Source organism: Acomys russatus, chromosome 23 (genome assembly GCF_903995435.1).
Source record: "Acomys russatus chromosome 23, mAcoRus1.1, whole genome shotgun sequence".
NCBI lineage: Eukaryota > Metazoa > Chordata > Mammalia > Rodentia > Muridae > Acomys > Acomys russatus.
In genome coordinates, this window is record NC_067159.1 from 10775084 (window position 1) to 10791542 (window position 16459).

At 47.4% G+C, this 16459-nt stretch overlaps 1 protein-coding gene and 1 pseudogene across 1 annotated transcript in view; both read right to left on the reverse strand.

The window, feature by feature from the left end:
- LOC127206625 (glutathione S-transferase Mu 2) overlaps window positions 1-16459 on the reverse strand; it is an 80796-nt gene that overhangs the window by 42771 nt on the left and 21566 nt on the right. The gene's annotated exons all lie outside the window — the stretch shown is intronic.
- Window positions 5864-11286, reverse strand: LOC127206630 (glutathione S-transferase Mu 6-like; annotated as a pseudogene).

Genomic DNA, 16459 nt, shown 5'->3' on the forward strand with positions numbered 1-16459 from the left:
CACAAGTCCTTCAAGTCACTGCCGTACCTGCGGTTAAAACTCACAGGCAGGAGACTGGGTGTGGTGGCGCACGCCTTTAATCCCAGCACTCAGGAGGCAGAGGCTGGTGGATCACTGTGAGTTCGAGGCCAGCCTGGTCTACAAAGTGAGTCCAGGACAGCCAAGGCTAACACAGAGAAACCCTGTCTCGAAAAACCAAAAATAAATAAATAATAAACAAACTCACAGGCAAAATCCCACCAGAGCTGCTCAAGAGCCAAAGTCCTCTTTTTCAGGTTCTTGGCATCAGGGATGAATGAATTTAAAAAGCAGACTCAGGGGGGCAGGGGGATGGCTCAGGATCTCAATGCTAACCCATGCGGAAAAGTTTGTCATCATGGTGGGCACGTATAAAACCCAGAGCTACGGAGGTAGCGACATAAGACTCCAGCACGGTCCCTCCCCTCTCCCCTTCCCACTCCACCCCACACCACCCAAGCAAGTCTTGCTGACTCAGCAGACTCCAGTGAGAGAGCAGTCTCCAAAACTTCCTACAAAGTCATTGATGAATATATATATATATATATATCGGGATATCAGGGGCTCAGGGATGGGGAATCAATGTTTGACTACTTCTGTGAAGCTGGGGAGTAATTGAGGCTAAGAGGGAGAAGGGAGAGAGGTGCAGAGGGTTGGGGGCTGCCCACGGGTCTTCTATTTGAAAACTCGCTGATAGAGCTGAGCAGGCAGGACCAACGACAGGTGAGCAGAGGTGAAGTCAAGGCTCCCACGTCCCCCCTTCATCCTGAACTCTTCCTCATCCACGGAGCCTGTTTATTCCGGAGGCACAGAGGTGACCCAAAGCAGCTACAGCAAAGCCCATGGCACATGGCACAGATAGTAGAGAGTTCCAGACACAGACTCTGCTCTCTCAGAGCTGAAGACCCACTCTAGGAAGAATCCACTCCACCCCAACATTGATGGATCCTGAATAATAGTACTCGCTTAATGCAGTAGGGCGACACAGGTGCCACCTCACATGGAATGAGCTGGGTAGTAAGTTAAGTAGATTCAACAAACTTAAGAGCCTGTGTAGACCATCCAAACCCTGCCTGGCCCTGTCCAGCAGGGGGCGTGACAACACAGAAAGTCTGGGCTGAGCAGGTTCTTACCACCTGACTAGAGACAGTAGTCATAGCTTGCTTCTTCAAAATGTCTTTCAGGCCACATGTAGCCCACACAGTGACTGATGCTCAGTATTTTCCCTCTGATAAGTTCAAGTAATGACCTCCGACCAGCCATCTGCCCCTACCTCCAACTTGCCAGCCAGCCCCTGTCCCACAGGCTGAGCTAAGGGACAGTGTTGCAGAGGATGACACCATCCTAGGTGATCTTCTGCCTGGGTAGAGCACACTTCACCTCGCCAATGAATTGTGATCGGCCTTGACAGATGCCCATCTGCCCATCTGCTTGGTGGGAACTTCCTGCCTTGGCCTGGTTTCCTTCTCTCCTTCCCATAATTCTAAGCGCAGGGGAGTAGGCAGGAAGCTTATCATCCGCTCCTTCTGCGTAGCAAAGCCCTAAATTGAGGACTGCATAGGAGACAAGTGACCACGGTCCTATCATGTACTAACGAGGCCCTTTGTTCTTTCAGAAGCCCTTATCCAGAACTGTCCTTAGGCCTTTCTGAACACTTGCTTACACCAGAGATACAAGAAAACAGTGTTTCTTAGTCTAGGTGATATCAGCCAACCTTGGACCTGCTTCCTTGAGATACAGCCTTCCTCTCTTCTCCCCTCACGAGGGATCCTAAAGGAGCAGGCTCTGCCCTCGCTAGAGGGCCTGAAGCACCTTTCTTCAGACCCTACTGTGTTGTGTTTGTCTTTAGCAAAACTTGCCTACAGGCCAACTAGACTCCGTGCCTCCCTTCTCCTCCTGAACCAGAAAACCTAACAAAGAGAAAGCAGCCTAAAGAAAGAGGCTCCCAAAAGTCTCCACGGTCTGGAGATGCTCCCTGTGAGATTAACTGTTTTTCTAGGATGATGCCTCTTTGAATTGAATCCTTGCCCACTCACACTAGAAATGGGGCAGTTGGAGGCTAGGCAAGAAAGGGTAATGATGTAAGTGGTGACAGACTAACAGAGCCAATGCCGAGGCACAGAGGTTGGTGGTGGTGGTGGTGGTGCTGCTGCTGCTGCTGCTGCTGCTGTTGTTGTTGTTAAGAAAGCCTGTCCGCTCTCCCATTCTAGAGAGCAAGAGGACATTGAATGGAGGGTGCCCGCTGGAGTCTAGCTACGGGAAACCATGTTTTGTTGCCCACATCTGCAGTACACATCTTATTCTGAGCCCAGCTGGGCTCCTCAAGGGGATGCTTTTAATCCCTTCTGAGCACAATGTCCAGAGATCTTTTTTTTATTTGCAATTGCCTTCTTTATTTTATCTTCTCCAGGATATAAGGGTGAAGTTGCTTTTGATTCCCCCACCCCACCCCACCCCCCGCTGCCACTGTTTTTAATAGGCACACTTAAAATTTCAAATCTAAAGTTTGCCCTTGTAATGGGAATGTCTGAACTGAGGGTGGGACTGTACAACCACCTATTGTGCGTTGTTTTCTTCCTTATTTGCTATATTTACTGTAGCAAATTCGTTAACATCACATTTGACCTGGTATCAGTTCAGTATTGCCACATGCATTACTGTTGGCAGCTGTCACCACTGGACTCTGTGACTCTTTTTGTAAAACTGGAGGTTTTATCAGTTGCCCTTTCCCCCGCCCAGCCTCCAGCCTCCAGAAACCACCATCTCTGTGACTTTCTGCCCTCCTCCTATGTTATAGCTCAAATATGGAGCATCCCCGGCAGGGTCATATTCTGAACCCTTGAGTAGTAGGTGACATTACCTGGGGAGGTGGTAGCACATTTAGGAGAAGGAGACAAAGCCGCAAGAGGTGGGTGCCTGGGGAGAGTTCCTTGCAGATGTGCAGTCCGTGGGACCCTCCATGTCACACTCTGTCTCTTCTCTGCCAAGAAGTGAAAAACAGCAGCTGCCATATGTTCTGACCACTATGCTGTCCTGCCTAAGCACGTGTGGCCAAGGGACTGTTGGCTGAGCTTCGTGAAACATCGGCCTAAATAAATCTTTTCACCCTTAAGTTTGTCCTGCCCAGTATTTTGTCAGAATGATGGAAAAAGTAGTTAATATAATCAGAATTGTAAAATGTTTGTGGGATTTTGTTTTGTTGGTGGTGGTGGTGGTGATGGTGGGATGGTGGTGGTGGTTTTTGTTTTTTTGTTTTGGACCAGTTTTAATGGCTCAGGTTTGAACTAAGTTTTATCATGGGTCAAAATAGCCCTCCTCTTTAATCCTGAAGAACATTCCTCTGTGTTTCTACATAGCATTTTCTTTTTACATTCATTTGTAAATGAATTTATGGTTGCATCCATGTTTTATTCATCTGAATAATGCTTCTTTGAACATGGACATGCAAATACGTGTTTGAACTGGCCATGGTTGCACACACCTGTAACCCTAAGGGAGGCTTGGGCAATAAAGATTACAAGTCTTGGCCAGCCTGGGCTACCTAGGCAATTCCAGGCCAGCTTGGCAGCTAAATAGAGAAATTTTGTCTTTAAAAGACAATATAGTTATTTAAACCCACTATATATGGTACACATATATTATATGTGCATATGTGTTATATATGTGCCATACATATGTGAATTTTGAGTTATTTTGAGTATATGCATAGAAAAAAATTGGTACATCATAAGTAATTCTATTAATGATTTTATAAGGAACAGGCTAATTTCCACAGTAGATGTAACATTTCACATTCCCAGAGACAAAGCAAAAGCTTTCCAATTACTCCACAGAATCACTTTCTCATTATCTACTGACGGTGACTAGCCATATTTGTGTGAGGCTGATTTTGTTTTTACATTTCTCTAGTGACAAATGATTCTTAAACAACTTTTTGTCTGCTTGTGGACACTTGCACATCTTCTCAAGAAAGAAAAGTCCATTTAGCCCTTGGCTCAAGGTTGAGTTGTTTGGTCTTCTCTTTGTTGCAATCACCATATGTGCAATACGTTCAATGGTACATGGTCAAACCCACTCACTGTAGAAGACACAAGATGTTGTCAACCTCTGATTTCCATATGCACAAGCACTCATGTGTACACACACACACACACACACACACACACACATTGTTACTCTCATTTAATATTTGTGTCTACTTGCTTAACTTTATCATATTCCCCTCTTCCTGTTATTTCATCTGAGTTTAAGTTAATGTTTAATAAAGGTTTGGCTTTAAAATGATTTTGATCTTACCAGATTAATAAATATTTCTCTTTGGTGAACTCTTATCTTACAAGCTTTACCTTTTAATTAGTCATTTATTTCTCAGTGAGCCTCACATCTCCCTGTGAGTGCTTATTTCTTAACTGCTGTAACAGGCAGGAGCTGAAACTTGGCATGAGGACAGTACCCAACAGGGCTGTCCTCCAACCATCCCAAGTTACAGGTAGGCCGCAGGCGGTGCTTAGCAAAAGCCAGAATCTATGATCTGTCCCCCATCAAAGGATGCTTATCCAGGACATCCAGCTCTTTCACGGGTGAGCTGACACAAAACACCCACAGAACATCTGCTCACACGCTGCTGCACTTGGGCCCAGAGGGTATCCCCTGCCTATCTCCAGTGGCTCAGGGGCAGCTGCAGCCTCTTAATTGCTTAGATGATAGAGGATTCTGGAGATAACACTTCCACGTGCACAAAGCTTTGTAGCTCATTCTGTGCATTCTAGGGGAACCCTGGTTATTTCCAGAGTGTTAATTCCTAACACTGGCAAAAATATCCCTGAAAAAAAAAAAAGAATAAACAAACAAACAAAAGCAAATCTTAATTTCCTGAACATCGACAGTTTGCCAGGCACTGTCATTCATACCAGAGACCAAAAGTTCAACAATGTCTGGATCTTTAAAAGGAGCCTACAGTTGAGTTGGGTGAAAACCCACAAGATCGGTCACTAACAGTGGGGATATTTATAGGCAAACATCTTGAGAAGAAAGAAGAGTGTTCAGAAAACTGGACATTCCATTCAGGAAAGACGTCTGGGTAAGGACATGTGTGGAGCTTACGGGCCTGCTCATGTCTTCCTGTCAGCCCGGCATTTCTTCGAAGCCTAACTCACAACTACACATGGCCAGTGGAGGTATTGCATACTGCAGGACAAATGAGGAGCCCTGGCACAGAGGAAGCACCCTCCTGTAGGAATCCTAATGTCAGAATTATCAGAGGACATCAAGGACCATATGTGACTTTATACCCTGCTTAATTGAGAGTTTGCATCATAGTCTCAAGACCCAGCTCTTCCTGTGAACCAAAGAGCAAACACCACTCAGCCAAGTCAATGCAGAAGTCTTTAGAGGCACTGGCAACAAGACAGGACACAGAGTAAGTGTAGTTCAGACTTTACTGGGGAACGAACAAGGCTGATCTCTCAGGCAACTGTGTGTGTGTGTGTGTGTGTGTGTGTGTGTGTGTGTGTGTGTCTGTCTGTCTGTCTGTCTGTCTGTCTGTCTGTGTCTGTCTGTCTGTGTGTCTGTATATCTGTGTTAAGCCACTCAAAGTAAAGCACGGGACCAGCTGGTTGGAACTGGACAGAAACGAGTAAGAGAAGGAAAGAACCAAAGAAGTTAAGAGTCAAATTTCTAGAAGCTTCGCTATAAATAGTGGGTAGGGTAGAGGGGAGACAATGATCCAGGTAGAGAAGGAAACGGAAGGGGAAGACTGACTGACTCAGAGGGTTGCAGGAGCCAAGTATGGTTAGAGTCCTGGACCACAGGTGCCCTGACAGATAGATCTTCCCTACTAGTTCCAGCAGTGCAGGGCCCTACTTGTTGCCCCATTTGGCCTGCTTCAAGCACACAGGGCTTGGGAGGAAGCGGTTGGTCTTCATATAGGCAGAGATCTTCCCCAGGCCCTGCAAGTGAGAAGGAAGGAGAAAGCAGGCCCTCAGGTCTACAAACCCACTCTAGAAGCATCCAAGAGGCTTCAAAATCCAGGCTTAGAAAAGCCACCCAACCACCCTGCAAAATCACTTTCCCCCATCACCATCTTCAGCAGGGATGCTGAGGTACCCAAAGGTTAAGACACTACCTCATTCACCCATGGCTGAGAGGGTCAGCCTAGCTCTGTGGCTGCCTCTCTGCTCTCTGTGCACTCCCCTCCTGCCTCCCATAGGGGGCACTGTCACTCCTGGCTGCACTGACATGCCTATAATGAAAAGAAGCAAGGATCCAGAAAAACCAAAAGGGCTTGCATGTGTGGCCTGGAAGAGAGCCCAGGTCCCACCCAGGGATTCAGTGACTCCTGAGTGTAAGTGGAGAAGGCTGAGGGGAAAGCAAAGCAAGGAGTGGCAGCCAGCCCCACCTGGTCACCTGAAGCTAAAACATCTCCACCTGAGCCCTGAGCACAAACTCCCTGAGCCCCACCAAGCTCCTCTCTAACTCTGATGCAGTAGAGTGTGTTACAGGACACCTCAGCTGAGAATACAGGGGTCACGTCTAAAGATCAGTAGAGAGCCACAGCTACCAGCCCCCGACAAGCCACAGCCACACCCATCTGTGCCGGAACACTGGCCTCTGCACTCCACACACACTCTCCTCCCCAGCCAGGCCAGCTCTTGCACGCTCCCAAGGCCACTCTACGTGGGCCAGAACCAGAGTGATCAGAACTAATAGAGGGTGTATCCTTTTATGGGGAGTCGAGAAGGAGAAAAAATTCCAGGATGAGATTGTTGTTACACTAATACTGCCTACACCTGAATGTAGAAAAAAGAAAAAAAAAAAAAGTCGTATTGATTTCAAACCAAATACACATAGCTCTGAATAGCCTGTGATTAACCATGAGGTGAGGGCCAGGCAACCAATAATATCACATGCTTCTCATAGTCTGTTGGGGCTACTGTTCTTAGCTTCACTCACTCCTAGGATCTCCTGCTGGGCCTGCTGAGCACACAGAGGAAATTTCCAGAGAATCTGAATAAAAGTTAAAGTATGACCCTCATTTCATCGAGGGGCACAGGAGATTCGAACGAAGACAGGAACACCCACCAACAGAATTCAAGATAAAAGTCTTCCACGGGATGGACCTGGGCAGTGATGGTTGGTACCTGCCTTTAATCCCAGCACACGGGAGGCAGAGGTGGGTGATTCCCTGAGTTCGAGGCCAGCCTGGTCTACAGAGCAAGTTTCAGGACAGCAAGGGCTTTCTTTAAAAACCTCATTTCCATAAACAAAACAATAAAACAAACCAAGCCAAAAGCCTCTCCCAGGAACTCCACATAGGAACTTAATTGAAAACCAGCTACAGCCCTGAGTCACACTGCTTCCCTAGTCAGGAATGAGACACCGTTCTGCAGATCAGGAGTAGCCACTGAGTATGTCTTGATCCTGCACACCAATGTGCCTTTGTCCCTGCCTAAAACTTGCAGGAACAGACAAGTTCTTGGCATGTTCCGCAGACCACAGGTCCTAGGCAAGAAACCTGGCCTCTACATAGGCCTGACTTTCCAAATCAGAAGGAGACACCAGATGCTATCTGTGGAGCTGTGCTGACCCAAGGCATTCCCCGAGGACCTTGTGTTCTGAGAAGGAACACGGCTCCTTTTCTGAGACCAGGGATGCGCTTGGCAGAGCCGCTAATGGTCTGGGGCCAGGACCTGGGGGGCTCTGTGGTTTCCGATCCTCAGAATCCAGCTCTACCCACTGTAAAAGCTACAGTTATCGGTCCCAAGGCCACTGTGGGCTCAGATTGCAATGGTCTTGAGATATTCTGTGTTCCCTTTTACGACATTGCTTGCTTAGCTCTCTGGTGATTTTATGCCATTTCTCCCCCGCCCCCCTAGAAATAGTATATACCACGCTATACATTGTAGCAAGTTTCCTTGGCATAAGACATAGCTTGTGCAAGACCTGCCAACCCTAGCCTTACCTTTACTGTCTTGGCCACTTCCCACTTAGGACCCTGAGACTAAAGAAAAACCTGCTGACTCGGGTCAGCTGCTGTTAGAAGTCAGAGGCAGTCAGGGGCCTAGAACAGCCTCTACTGGTGACCTTGAGCAAGCAGCTTAGCCCCCCACCACAGTCTCAGCTTCCTTATATGTCCAGTGGGTCAGCTAATTCTATCCAGGTTGCCTGCCTGTTGCAATGACAAATTGACTCCACAGGTCTAAGAGCCTGAGCACGGGGTCCTGGCAGGAAGCCAGCACTCAGTAGAGCCTTGGTTTTCTTCCTTTAACCCTCAGGATGAGGGAAGCACCCTGGGAAGGGAAAGGGAAGGACATCCCAGAGGAAGAGGATGGGGGTGGGTGGGGGGTGAGGAGGGCATCACCTCAAAGCGGGCCACGAAGTCCTTCAGGTTTGAGAATGCATCCAGGCACTTGGGCTCAAATACACGATGCTGGTCAAGGACATCATAGACAAGGAAATCTGCGAAGGTGAGCTGCAGGCAGTGAGGGTCAGTGGGATGCCATCTGGTAACCTGGGAAGAATGGCCAGTCCTCTGCCTCACTGTCACTGTTGCCCTCTTTACCTTGTTGCCTGCAAACCATGGCTGCCTCCCCAGGAACTCGGAGTAGAGCATCAGCTGAGCTGGGAGGCCCTTCAAGAACTCTGGCTTCCATTTCTCCTAAAGCAGAAAACTCAGGAGCTCAGGAGAAAGGATGACCTCCTAGGGCTGTGCAGAATAGTAGCCTCTTTCCTGATATTGTGCCTGCGCCTGTGTGCAAGTTTCTGTAGAGTGCATCACTGTGGTAGTTATTGGACTCCTGCTTGGTAGCAGAGTTCACTCAGATTGGAAGTAAGATGGGAATGCCACTCTGTCCCCAAATCTGTCCCCACCGACAATCCAAACCAGGCATGGTGCATTGCACCCAGGACTACTTTTGGGTAGCTCCCACGTTCTGCACCCGGAAGTCCAGTGGAGCCAGAGAAGCAAAGTAATTGCTGGTTCTCTAGAGAGGAGACAAAGTTATTCCTAAGGGTGACACAAGAGCTGGGTCAATATTTGAGCAGCGTGAGCAAAGCTGCCCTGTGTCTGATGTTGAAAGGGACAAAGGTCCTCAGGCGGACCATGAGCTGCCTATTTGAAGAGGTCCTGGTCATTGCTTTTTCTACCGGGGACACAGCTCTGGGAAAACTGTTGGGTAGGATCTGAATATATTAGACTTGTTTTCTTCCGGTTTGAATTTGTGTGTTCGAGGAGCGAACAGATGGTGTGTGACCAACTAGGCAAGATAGTACACGGCGGTGGTCAGGTTCAAAGTTGGGGAGAATTCTGAATATGTGAATTTATGATACAGAAACCAAAGGCCCAACCATGGGCAAATATTTCCAGGCATTGATGCACAGTGTTTATTAATAAGATTTGTGGGTTAGGAAGATAAACGTGTTGCTTGAATAAGAAAGCTTGGAGAATCAGAATGGATGAGTCCAAATACCAAATAGAACAAGTGTGGGTATGAACAGAAGCCTTTAGCTCCTCCTGTAAACCCCTGACCCACACAGTGAGGACTCACAAAAGTCAGGGCTGTAGCAGAGCATGGCCAACTGCATGTGGGTGTCCATAACCTGGTTCTCCACAATGTCCACATGAATCCTCTCCTCCTCTGTCTCCCCACCTGCAGCACGCACGCGCACACACAAACACACTTACCCTCAGCATCCTGTCCCACCCCAGCCAAGACCAGGGAGATGACCACCACCACCACCCATCATGCAGGCAGCCCAACTCACACAGGTTGTGCTTGCAGCCAAGGTAACACAGGATGGCGTTGCTCTGGGTGATTTTGTGTGACCCATCAATTAAATAAGGCAGCTGGAAGGACAAGAAGAGACAGTGAGATGGGATATGAGGCCCCTTCCATACCTTTCCTGGGTGAGGACAGACATGGGGCCTGGTACCCAGTGTGCCTGCCGTGGAAAGCCCTCCATGAGCACAGTGCACACTGAATGGAGAAGCTGGGACACAGCCCATCACAGAAACACTGCACCAGGAGTGGGAGAAGGAGAACAGAAACACCGATTCCATACTCCCTCGGCCAGGTAAGCAAATGAGGTGAGAGCATCATGCCTTCCCCAAAACCTCCCCTTCTGTGCACCTACATCGGGAAAGTCTGGGGCCAGCTTGAATTTATCACTCAGCCACTGGCTTCGGTCATAATCAGGAGCTGCAGTGAACAAAATTATGTAAAAAGATCTCTCCTTGTACAGTCTTCCCTCACCCCTAAGATCCTACTAAAACGTCAGAGCAAGTCCTCCTGAAGTAGGGGATCTGTGATCTGAGTCATCCAATCTCACACCCCAAGGTTGTACAAGTGAATATCCCTTCCAAAGCTGTAGGCCCTACACAACTAGGGTACATGCAAAAGGTATGGGCGAGTACTGAGCAAGCCCCACACAACTGCAGGTGGACAGGGAGCCAGTGCTTCACTGGTTATTTATTGAAAATAATAATAATAATAATAATAATAATAATAATAATAATAATAATAATAATAATTTTATTGTAAATAATAATAAACAAATAAAATAATAAACCTCAAGGAGGTTTCTAGGAGGGACCAGCCCTGGGTTCATCTGGAGGAGGGCCACCGAGCTGAGAAGCCAGGAACCAGGGCAGAAGTTGCTGGGCACCAACGCACAGAAGCTGGGGAAGGGTCTGAACAGAAGAAGGTCATTACCATCCCTCCATGGAGTATCTCTTCTCTTCATAGCTTGTTTCTGTGTACTCCAGGAACAGGCAGATGGCGTGACCCAGCTGTGAGAGATGGCAGGTAACAAAAGTCATAGTCAGTGAGAGCCCCAATGTGTGATTTCACCTCCTCCGGGAAAGCCTCTGTCTCTATACCTAACAGGAGAACAGGACCTCCTAACAGGGACTGGCAGAAGATGCTAGAACACACTGAAGAGAATCTATCTCCTGGAACCAGGCCTAACCCTTCACTGTGTCCCAACCAAGAGCCCTTTCCACGTAGCAGCCCAACCTTCCACTCACCCCACAGATATCCCAATAGCCCAGAGGCACGGGCATGTTTTCTGCTCTAGCCATGGAGATTGCGCAGATGCGGTTCAGTCAGGGTGGACTTCACTTTCAAGTGCCAACACACCGGGGGCAGTGTCTGTTTGCCTGCAGTTCCTGAGCCCTCTCTGCTCCACTCCCAAATGGCCCAACCCTCAAGGCCCGAAGCCCAGCTTCTTGTGACAGTGGTGAGAGCCAGTCCAAACTCTACAATCTCCTAGGGCGAGCAGGTCAGTGTATTCAGATACCCAAGGCAGAGACTGGCAGGCCTGCTCTAGTGGCTCCCTGCCTACAGCCTCTCCTCCTGCTGGGTCCTCGGGAAGTTGTCAGTGGCCCCTGGTGACTGGCCAGATAGGCAGAGAACAAAGCAGCTCTTTTGCCTTTCATTGTTGGACTCAATTTTCACACTTGGATTGTGAGAATCTGTCATCCAAGGAGGCTCACTCTTCCATGTAAGGGCCGAAAAGGCATGGCCCCAACTGAGAGTTTTAATCCAGCACACCACTGTTTGCAGGACTCTTCTACTCTGAAAGCTATCAAAACTTCACTGTCCACACAGCCTAGAGTTACAGGAATAAGAAATGACATCCTGGTTGGAGACACAACCCTTTAATCACCAAGCTAAGAAGTGAGTGGAAAAAAAGAAATAAAAAGAAAAGGTCATGGCTGCTCCTAGGTATGGTGAAGGAGACAGTTTATTATAGATATGAGGGAGAGCATAGCCAGAGGCAGATGAGTCTGGGAGAGTCCAGAATGGTCATGATGCTGAACCATGTGGGGAGGGGGGAGGGAGGGAGGGGGACCAAGCACAGCAGCCAGGAGGCCAAAGGTACAAAAGGAAGGTGTGTGACTAAAATGTCTGCATTACTAGGGAAGAGCCTCTGGGGAAAGGGCAGCCCAGTCCCTGGGATGAAGAGGTCAGGTGGGCAGGGGATGCCAGCCTTACCCTGGGACAAGTAGGGACTGAGGGATGCTGGGAGAACCTGGAGGCCAGGTCTGCTTTGATATGTTAAATAAGCACTTCAGCTGCTTGACCCTGATTGAAAATTTAACAGTGAGCATATAAAGTAATCAGTATTTTGGCTGTATTTGAGAGCTCAGTCCAAGGCATGAACCTCAGAGTTTACCACAGCCACCAATGGCACCTGCTGGCAGGACTTCATGCTCACCAGCACAGTGGAAGGGCGCACAGAGCTGGCAGCCAGAGTCGCTGAGGTGATAGCAGCATGCAAGGAAACAGACACCTCCCTGCTTCCAAGAGGCTACAGATTCCTGTGCAGAGGGGACCCTGCAGTGCCTGCATAGGATCTAGGGAGCTCATGGCCAGACTCTCAGCTGTCCAGCTCCCTGGCATCAGCTCTGGCCCCGGCTCTTGATTCATGAGTGTCTAAGAGCAAGACAGTGGTGGTTCAAATGCCCTTCAAGTCACTGTGGGTCCTAGGACTTGAGGTGGAAACTCAAATACAATATCCTATCAGGTTCCCTTGTTCAGGTTTTTTAGTATTTGTCTCACTTGGTGTTCTATTGCTGTGAAGAGACACAGTGACCATGGCAACTCTTTAAAAAAAAAAAAAAAAAGCACTCATTTGAAGCTTGCTTAGGGTTTCAGAGGTTTAGTCCCTTATCCTCATGGCGGGGAGCATGGCAGCATGCAGGCAGACATTGTAGCTGAGAGTTCTACATCTGGATCCAAAGGCGGCAGGAAGAGAGAGCCAGTGGGCCTGGCTTGGGCTCTTGAAACTTTAAGTTCTCACCCCACCCCCCCACCCCTGTAAGGCCACACCTTCTAATTCTTCCTGGGGAGCAAGCATTCAGTTCTGTGAGCCTATGGGAGCCATTCTTATTCAAGCCACCTCGGTAGCACTGATAAATGAATTTAAAAGCAAACTCAGGAGAATGGCTGGGAGAATGGCTCTGACGGTAAAGAATTGCCAGGTGTTTTAGCTAGGGTTGCTATGGTTGTGAGAAAGAGAAAGAAAGAAAGAAAGAAAGAAAGAAAGAAAGAAAGAAAGAAAGAAAAGAAAGAAAGAAAGACAAGCTACGATCTGACTGCAGTAATGAAGCAAGAAACAGAGCAGCAGTGAGACTAGAAGTTATCCATTCTCAAGAACTGGCTGGGTGAGCTTTTAAAGCCTCCCCAAACCTGGAGCTTTCCACCCATTCTCACCAACGATGCACAGGTTTGGCTGACACAGCCACCTGGGAGCCGCAGTGAGAATGATTATAATCATTGTCCTGCTCGCCCTGACCCCCCTACACATGTACTGTCACAAGAAAACTGTGATGCTTGTTGCTCGAGTACAGTATGTTAGAGACAGAGTCAAAGAACGAAGCATGGGGTGTGAGAAGGGAGAAGAACATGGGGGGAAAGAGAAGGTTGGCTGTACAGAAGAAGTTCTGTGTACTGTTTTGAAATTTTTCTCAAAGTCTGACATTGTGACAACAGCCAAAAAAAAAGATGTGAAAAACGGAATATATTTATCACATGGTCTAGGACACACCCACCAACTACTGAAATAAAAACTCTTCTTGCCTGGCATGGTATCTTATGCCTGACATCCTAGCATTCCCAAGACAACAGAGGCAGGAGGATTGAGATGAGTTCAAGTTCAGGCAGGTATAGATAGTGAATTATATCAAAGGCTATATAGTGAAAGCCTATATCAAAAAATAAAAACAGAAACAAACAAAAAAGGAAGAAAAGAAAAAGCATGACCGATTCATCTTTTATGATGTTAAAAATTGGATTTTAAAAGGTTCTTCACTTTTATTCAGAAGTGGAGTCTGCATTGGGATAATGGCTCCATCTATAACAAGAAGCAACTTGCAGTTCATGGCACACTTGGCAATGCTCAGGCACTTTCTGAATGGTCACCACTGGGAAGGGCTAAAGCATCACTGGGTGGAGGGTAGGGAAGCAGATGAATGTTCCACAGGGCACAGCACAGCTCCACAGCAAAGAACCACCCAGTCCAAATGCAGTCACGGCCAAGTGAGAGGACCTTACCTTGTCTGTGAACCTCGAATGAATCAAAAGCCACAGTTGGAGAAACTTCAACAGCCTTAGAAATGCTGGCCACTGAGGGACAGAGCAGCTGGTGCCCTGGAAACCAGCTGGGAGAGGGGAAATGTGTATGTGGGGGTGGGGACGCACCAAGCAGCAGTCTTGCCAGGGGGGTGGGGGGTGGGGGGGTGGGGGGGAGCCCCTATGGCATCAGTTGCACATCAGCAAAGAGAGTAGGAGGCTTGAAGAGAGACCTGGATCTACCAAGTGGAGAGGCTGGGCAGGCTGGTCCTCCAGGATTGAGGGTAGGACAGGTGTGACTCTGGTGGTCAGGAAACCAGCCCTACCAGCACCCCCCCCCCAGAGACACATACACACTGCAGTCCTCAGCAGGCTGTCACAGCGTGTGATATACATTATTTTGGTAAATTGTCATTTGTTGTTTGAGCTCACTAAGAAGGTGACTCTGAAAGTCTGAAAATGCTCAGTGGCTCCACTCTATTCAGACCCATGCATGTTTGTCTCTGTTTCCCCCAAAGTCTCTTTTCTAGGGAGGGGACCCCTATCTCTGCTACAGGAGGGAAGAAAATAACAAGCCAGCCCAAGAGTAGAGGCATACTGGCCTTGGCAGTAGCTAGAAGGTGAGCCATAGGCAACAGTGGAAAAGAGAAGATCAGCCATGGGAAGGAAGCTCATCCTGAGAAAGAAAGCTCAATCCAGAACTCCAGCTGGCTGCCTCAACTTCCCCAGGCAGATTTTGCTTGGAGCCGTGAGCACCTGATTTAATGACGTCATCTCTACTTGCTGCTATTTGTTCTTGTGTCAGGAAGCCTCACCTGAGGGACATTCCGCTCTGCTGGTGATTCTATTGGGAACCCCAACTGACCACCCCAATAGCTTCTGGTCAGGGGGTTTCTGCTAGATACTTTGCACAACCAATTTGAGGATGTTCTGTTATTTTTCTATATCTTGCTGTTTATTCTTTCAGTTTGGCTTATTATATAAGTGATGAATTCACTCATTCAAAACAGAAAGCATGAGCTGCAAACATACCTCAGTGCTTAAAAGCACACACTGTGCTTTCAGAGACATGAATTCAGTTCCCAAAATTCACATCAGCAAGCTCACAACTGCCTTTACCTGCAGATCCAGGAGGTCTTCTGACACCTTTGGCCTCCATGGGTACATGCATCTATGTACAAATATCCACATACACAACCCCCGACAGGCGTAGTTAAAAATAAAAACAGGGCTATGTGTGGTGGCACACACCGTGAATCTCAACAGTTGGGAGCAGAGGCCGCTGGATCTCTGTGAGTGCCCATGCTCCCACAGCTAGAACAAGGAGGAAATAAACATTTTCTGTACCTAAAGCTGCAGTCACAGGGTTAAAACCTAAGGTAGTTAGATTTCTCTGTATTCCCTCATCTGCTTTTTCTTCTTTACAGAGAATGTGCAGTGGTCAAGGTCATCAACATCTTGGCAGGCCCTCCATAGAACACAAAACTTTCTCTTGCTTCCAGAACCTGTGAGACCATAGAGGGAAAAGATCTAAAAATCCAAGTGATGAGAAGTTTTCCCAAGAGTATTAGTGGGAACGAAGCTTGGAAATGTAACTAAACATGTATAGATAATCTTAATTTACTATGCTGTGCCACACCCATACTTTGCATCAAATTCTTGTTACAAAAAATGGAGAGAGAAGTTGAAAAGGATATAAACATTAAAATAAATACATTTTTGGTAAGGAGGGTAAAATTAAAATATCTGTCATTAGGATGGATTTTGTATAATAAAATAAGATTTTTGTCCTAAAAATAAATGATAAAAATTGAAGATAGTTTTTTTAAACTTTAAGTCAAGTTATAGCTAGCCAGAATGAGGTATACAGGGCCTGTGAGTGGTGAGTCTTAAGATGTGTGTTATTAACAACGTTCAATATACTAATATCAATATCAAAATTATCTTTAAATCAATGGAGTTTCCTAGGATGTTGGTCTTTTTAAAAAAACAATGCAACTTTTCTGGAAGCATCACGATAGCCACACTGCATACAACATTCTACATGGTATCTGGGTAGCTCTCAGCACAGTCTGTCTGACACATAAAATATCAACTTTGGGGAGCAGATGGGGCCTGCGTGAATGTATAATGTTGATATGAGCATGTTTATGTCAAGAAACCCAATGTCTCAGACATTGCCTTGGCCAAGAACAGATGTGGACGGCATCTTCCTCCAGGATGACTGCATCCCGAGACTTCTCCCCTATAGACCTTTACCGAAACCAACTGGCATACCTCCTTGTCCACATGTATCTAATAAGCTCACCTTCCCGCTCAGCTGTACACACTGACTTTCTGGACGGCTCCTGCATCTCCATCAGAGTACA